The sequence below is a fragment of the Rutidosis leptorrhynchoides genome, chromosome 1, assembly GCF_046630445.1.
Source record: "Rutidosis leptorrhynchoides isolate AG116_Rl617_1_P2 chromosome 1, CSIRO_AGI_Rlap_v1, whole genome shotgun sequence".
In the NCBI taxonomy this organism is placed as follows: domain Eukaryota; kingdom Viridiplantae; phylum Streptophyta; class Magnoliopsida; order Asterales; family Asteraceae; genus Rutidosis; species Rutidosis leptorrhynchoides.
This window is the reverse complement of record NC_092333.1, coordinates 326,764,257-326,770,256: the sequence shown is the minus strand read 5'-3', so window position 1 is coordinate 326,770,256 and position 6,000 is coordinate 326,764,257.

Sequence of the window (6,000 nt, the reverse complement as noted above, 5' to 3'; positions counted from 1 at the left end):
GAGAATCAAACTAATAAGTTTGCTTCTTGAAAGCTAGTAAGTAAGTAACAAAAATTAACAAAGACAAGTAGTTAAACAATAATCAAGAACAAGTAACAAACAACAAATGATGATGATGATGATTAAGGTGTTTTGGTTCATTTTTGGGACAAAGAAAGAAGAGAGAAAAGCTTTAAGTTACTTACAACTTGAGAGAGAAATGAGAGAAGTTTGAGAGAAAAAAATTGCAAGTAAAGTGTGTGTTTGAAAATGGGAGAATGCAAGTAAGAAGTAACCAAAATTTGAAAACAAACCCTCCCTAATACCCCTTCAAGTTGATGGCCAAAGAGGAAAAGAGGGGAAGGCAATTGTCTACTAGTCTCATACATGTAAAGCCTTACAAAAGTTGGATATTAGATGTATGTACATGGGGATTAAGAGTTAACAAGATTCCAAGTATTCTAACTAACTAGTTCACATTTAATTTGGTACTTACACATGAAAGAGTGGGCTAACTAATTCCATTTAAAAGGTAGGGTGGGCTTGGAAGCCCAATATCATGAGTCCATTTACTTTAAACAAGCTCAAGTTCAATAATTCACAAGTTAAACCAATTAAAGCCCAAGTAACTAACTAATCACCATAGTTAATTAAAATGATTAATAAAATTAATCATGAATGTAAATAATACTTGAAAATATTATTCATGTAAGTTCCGGGTGTCACAAAGACGTTTCGGGCAATTAAAGTCAAGTTCGGGCAATCATGGCAACATGTAAATGTAATAACATACATTCGTTTTATCACACGTATTAATAATAAAAATTATTAATAAATAAACATTGGAAAATCCAGGGTCGTTACATTATCCACCTGTTAAAGAAAATTTCGTCCCGAAATTTAAGCCGAGGTAGATGGAGGAGTCGGGAAAAGGTGAGGATACTTCCGCATCATTTGATCCTCTCGCTCCCAAGTAAACTCAGGTCCTCGTTTGGCATTCCATCATACTCGTACAATCGGAATCTTGTTGCGTTTTAAAGTTTTGATCTCACGATCCATTATTTCAACAGGTTCTTCCACAAAGTGGAGTTTGTCATTAATCGTAAGTTCCTCAAGTGGTATGATAAGTTCAGGTGCGGCAAGACACTTCTTCAAGTTTGACACATGGAAGGTAGGATGAACTGAGCTCAATTGTGCTGGTAGATCCAAACGGTAAGCAACGGGTCCAACACGTTCTAAGATTTCAAAAGGACCAATGTATCATGGGTTTAACTTTCCATGCTTTCCAAAACGAATCACACCTTTCCAAGGTGTAAACTTTAACATTACACGGTCACCGACGTTGAATTCAAAGTCCTTACGTTTAAGATCAGCATAACTCTTTTGACGATCGCGGGCAGTCTTAAGTCTAGCTTGAATCTGAGCAATCTTCTCCGTTGTTTCATGGACTACCTCGGGTTCGGTGATTTGATTTTCGCCTACTTCGGCCCAACAAATAGGAGATCGGCACTTAAAGCCATAAAACGCTTCAAAAGGTGCAGCATTAATGCTCGAGTGATAACTGTTGTTGTACGAGAATTCGGTGAGTGGCAAATGTCTTTCCCAAGCCTTTCCAAAATCAATGACACATGCACGTAACATGTCCTCCAAGGTCTGAATCGTTCGTTCACTTTTCCCGTCGGTCTGTGGATGGTAAGAAGTACTCATGTTAAGACGAGTTCCCATGGCTTCTTACAAAGAATGCCAAAATCTAGAGGCAAAACGGGGATCGCGATCGGAGATGATCGATAAAGGTACACCATGACGAGATACAACCTCTTTGATGTATAATTGAGCAAGTCTTTCCATTGTATCAGTTTCCTTCATCACTAAGAAGTGTGCAGATTTAGTAAGGCGATCAACAATAACCCTAATGGTATCGTATCCGCCCACCGTCTTTGGTAGCTTGGTAATGAAATCCATTGTTATCCGTTCCCACTTCCATTGTGGGATTTCTGATTGTTGAAGCAATCCAGAGGGCCTCTGATGCTCGGCTTTAACCTTCGAGCAAGTCAAACACTTACCAACATAAGTCGCAACGTCCTTCTTAAGATTCGGCCACCAATACTCTTCTTTAAGGTCGTGGTACATTTTGCCCGCTCCAGGATGAATCGAATATCTCGACTTGTGGGCTTCATCAAGTATAAGGTTCCGTAGATCTCCATAATAAGGTACCCAAATTCTTCCGGCATAACATCGGAGTCCAGACTCCCTAACCTCGAATCGAGAGACAAGTATGTTCAAATGTTCATGAGATAAATTCTCCTCCTTGAGAGCCTCATCTTGGGCTACTCTGATCTGACTGTTGAGGTTCGAATGAATGGTGATGTTCAGAGCCCTAACACGAAGAGTTGTCATCCTCTCCTTTCGGCTTAAAGCGTCAGCTACAACATTGGCCTTGCCAGGGTGATAACGGAGTTCACAATCGTAGTCGTTGAGTGTCTTGATCCATCGACGCTGTCTCATATTCAATTGCTTCTGATCGAAGATGTGCTGGAGACTCTTGTGATCGGTGAAGACAGTGCTCTTAGTTCCATACAAATAGTGTCTCCATAATTTGAGTGCAAAGACAACGGCTCCAAGTTCGAGATCGTGAGTAGTGTAGTTCTGCTCGTGAATCTTCAATTGGCAGGAGGCATAGGCAATAACCTTTGATCGCTGCATCATTACACAACCAAAACCACTTTTCGACGCATCACAATAAACAACAAAGTCATCACTGCCCTCAGGAAGTGATATGATAGGTGTGGTGGTTAACTTCTTCTTCAAAGTTTGGAATGCTGATTTGTGTGCGGGTTCCCAAATGAACTTCTTACCCTTGTGAGTCAGTGCGGTCAAAGGACGCGCAATCAGAGAAAATCCTTCAATGAATCTTCGGTAATAACCGGCGAGACCTGGGAATTGGGGAATGTGAGTTGGAGTAGAGGGGGTCTCCCACTTGCTGATGGCTTCAATCTTGGCGGGATCAACTTTGATACCCTGGTCGCTCACAACATGACCCAGAAACTGGACTTCCTTCAACCAAAATTCACACTTGGAGAATTTGGCGTAAAGTTGCTCTTGTCTCAAGAGTTCAAGTACTAGTCGGAGGTGTTGCTCAAGTTCTTCTTCGCTCTTAGAGTAGATGAGGATATCATCTATGAAGACGATAACAAACTTGTCTAGGTACGGCTTGCAGACACGATTCATGAGGTCCATAAACATGGCAGGTGCATTTGTTAAACCGAATGGCATCACGAGAAACTCATAATGACCATAACGAGTCCTGAATGCAGTTTTCCTTACATCGCTTTCTTTCACCCTCAACTGGTGATAGCCGGATCGCAAATCGATCTTTGAGTAGACGTTCGATCCTTGTAGTTGGTCAAAAAGATCATCAATTCATGGAAGAGGATACCGATTCTTGATAGTCAATTTGTTGAGTTCACGGTAGTCGATACACATACGGAAGGATCCATCCTTCTTCTTCACAAACAACACAGGTGCGCCCCAAGGTGAGAAACTTGGTTGGATAAATCCACGGTCAAGTAGTTCTTGTAGTTGGCTTTGTAATTCTTGCATCTCGGAAGGTGCGAGTCTATAAGGTGCACGAGCTACAGGTGCAGCTCCTGGCACTAAATCAATCTGAAACTCTACTGTTCTCTGCGGCGGCAATCCAAGCAGTTCCTCTGGGAAGACATCGGAAAATTTGTTCACAATTCGAACGTCGTTCAAGCTTTTCACCTCAGTTTCTACCTCTTTCACATGTGCTAGGACATCAAAACATCCCTTCTTCATAATCTTTTGTGCTTTCACGCAACTAATGAGGTTCAACTTCGAGGTACATCTCTCTCCATAGATAACCAGTGGTTCGCCATCTCCTTGTGGTATGCGAAGTGCTTTATCTCCACAGATAATATCGGCCCTTATCTTGCTCAACCAATCCATACCGACGATCACGTCAAAACTTCCCAGTTTGATGGGTATCAAATCGATTTCGAAATCTGCACCAGCTATGTTGATAATAGCTCCACGACTAATATGGTCAACCTTTTCAAGTTTTCCATTGGCGACCTCGACAATCATACTCTCTTTTAACGGGACTAATGACCAATTAATCTTATTGCAAAAATGTCTACATACATAACTCCTATCCGCACCAGTATCAAACAAGACAGAAGCTAAAAGATTGTTGATTTTGAATATACCTGTCACCAAGTCGGGATTTTCTCGGGCGTCCCTTGCATTAACATTAAAAGCTCTAGCGCGCGGTGGTCCACCATCTTTTCGCTTGTTTGGGCACGCATTTCTGAAATGGCCCGTTTGCCCGCATTCATAGCACTTCTTCGGCCCATTGGTGTTCGGCTTCCCATTCAAAGTGGTGACCTTGCAGTCCTTCCCGATATGCCCAGCCCGTTGGCACTTCTTGCAGACAACATTGCAATACCCAGTGTGGTGTTTGTAACACCTGTTGCATTGTGGTAAGGTTCCTTTGTAGTTAGGGTTGGAGTTGGTGTTGTTGTTGGGGTTGGGGTTTCCACCATTGTTGTTTCCTCTAAAACCCTCATGTCGTTTCGTCGGGTTCTGTTCATAGTTTCTTCCCATGTTGTTGTTATTATTGTGGTTATCCCATTTGTGCTTCTCACTAGTACCCGCTTCAGACTTAATTTTCTCCGGTTCATCGATGGTTATCTGATTCATTAAAGTATGCGCCATGCACATCGCTTCGGGAACATTTGGTTGTTTGGACGAGGTGACGTTACCCTTGATGCTCTTAGGGAGTCCCCAGAAGTACCTTTCCATTCGTTTGAATTCCGGGGTGACCATTGTCGGACACATCAGGGCTAGTTCCAAAAATCTCCTGTTGTAACTATCAAGGTCGTTCCCAACGGCCTTTAACTGCATGAATTCCATTTCCATCTTTTGTATTTCGATTCTCGGACAATACTCCTCAATCATGGCACACTTAAATGCTTCCCATGGCGTAGCATACGCCTCATCAATGCCTTGTGCCTGTGCCATTGTGCTCCACCATGTGAGCGCGCTGTCAGATAGCGTGCAAGAAGCAAATTTGGTTTTGCTGTCCTCCGAACAGTTGCTAACTCGAAATACTGATTCAAGTTTCTCGAACCATCTGGTGAGACCAACCGGTCCCTCGGTTCCACTGAAGTTATGTGGTTTGCAGCTCTGGAATTCCTTGTAAGTACACCCATTTTGAACGGGTGGGATAACCGGTGGTGGTGGCGGTGGAGCTTGGAGGTTTCTTTCTGCTAGGGCTGCGGCTACGCGTTCTTGGATCATCTCTTCAATTTGAGCAGCAGTATGTGTGGATCGACCGTTAGCCATGATGTTCTATACAAACATTTTGACTCAAGTCAAAATCCAGCATTCAATATATAATAATATAGTATATAACAACCAACATGTAAACAGCACAACACATGTTAATTAAGTAACGCAAGTTGATACAAGTACCGCAAAACACCATACAGTAACGCAAGTAGAACACTTGTGCAAAAAGTAACATCACAAAGTTTCCATTCATTAATAATAAGTTTCATACATCATGATAGATTCGTACAATACATAAGTGAAATATGAAACTACAACTAGATTACATCATGAAATCTAATACAAAAGGTCCTACGGTGAAGGTGGGTGTAGGATGTCTAAAACCTGAGCCAACTGCTCCTCGAGCTCAGTAACCCGAGCTCGGAGGATTCCCACCTCCCTTGTCAATTCCTCGACTGTGGGAGATGGTGGGGCAGGCGGTGCTGGTGGTGTAGGTGGGGCCGGTGGAGCAGATAGTGCTGGTGGAGTGGGTGGTGCTGGTGGAGCGGGTGGTGCAGACCGCATGAAGCGAGGTGCCTTACGTATGAGTGGGTCGGCAGGGTACGGAACAAGCCGCTTACGGGCAGTAACACTCCGACGCCGACCAAAAGCGTCAGTGAAAGCACGACCTCCATTCACCCCTGGAATAACGGTGCCATCAGGACGGTACCG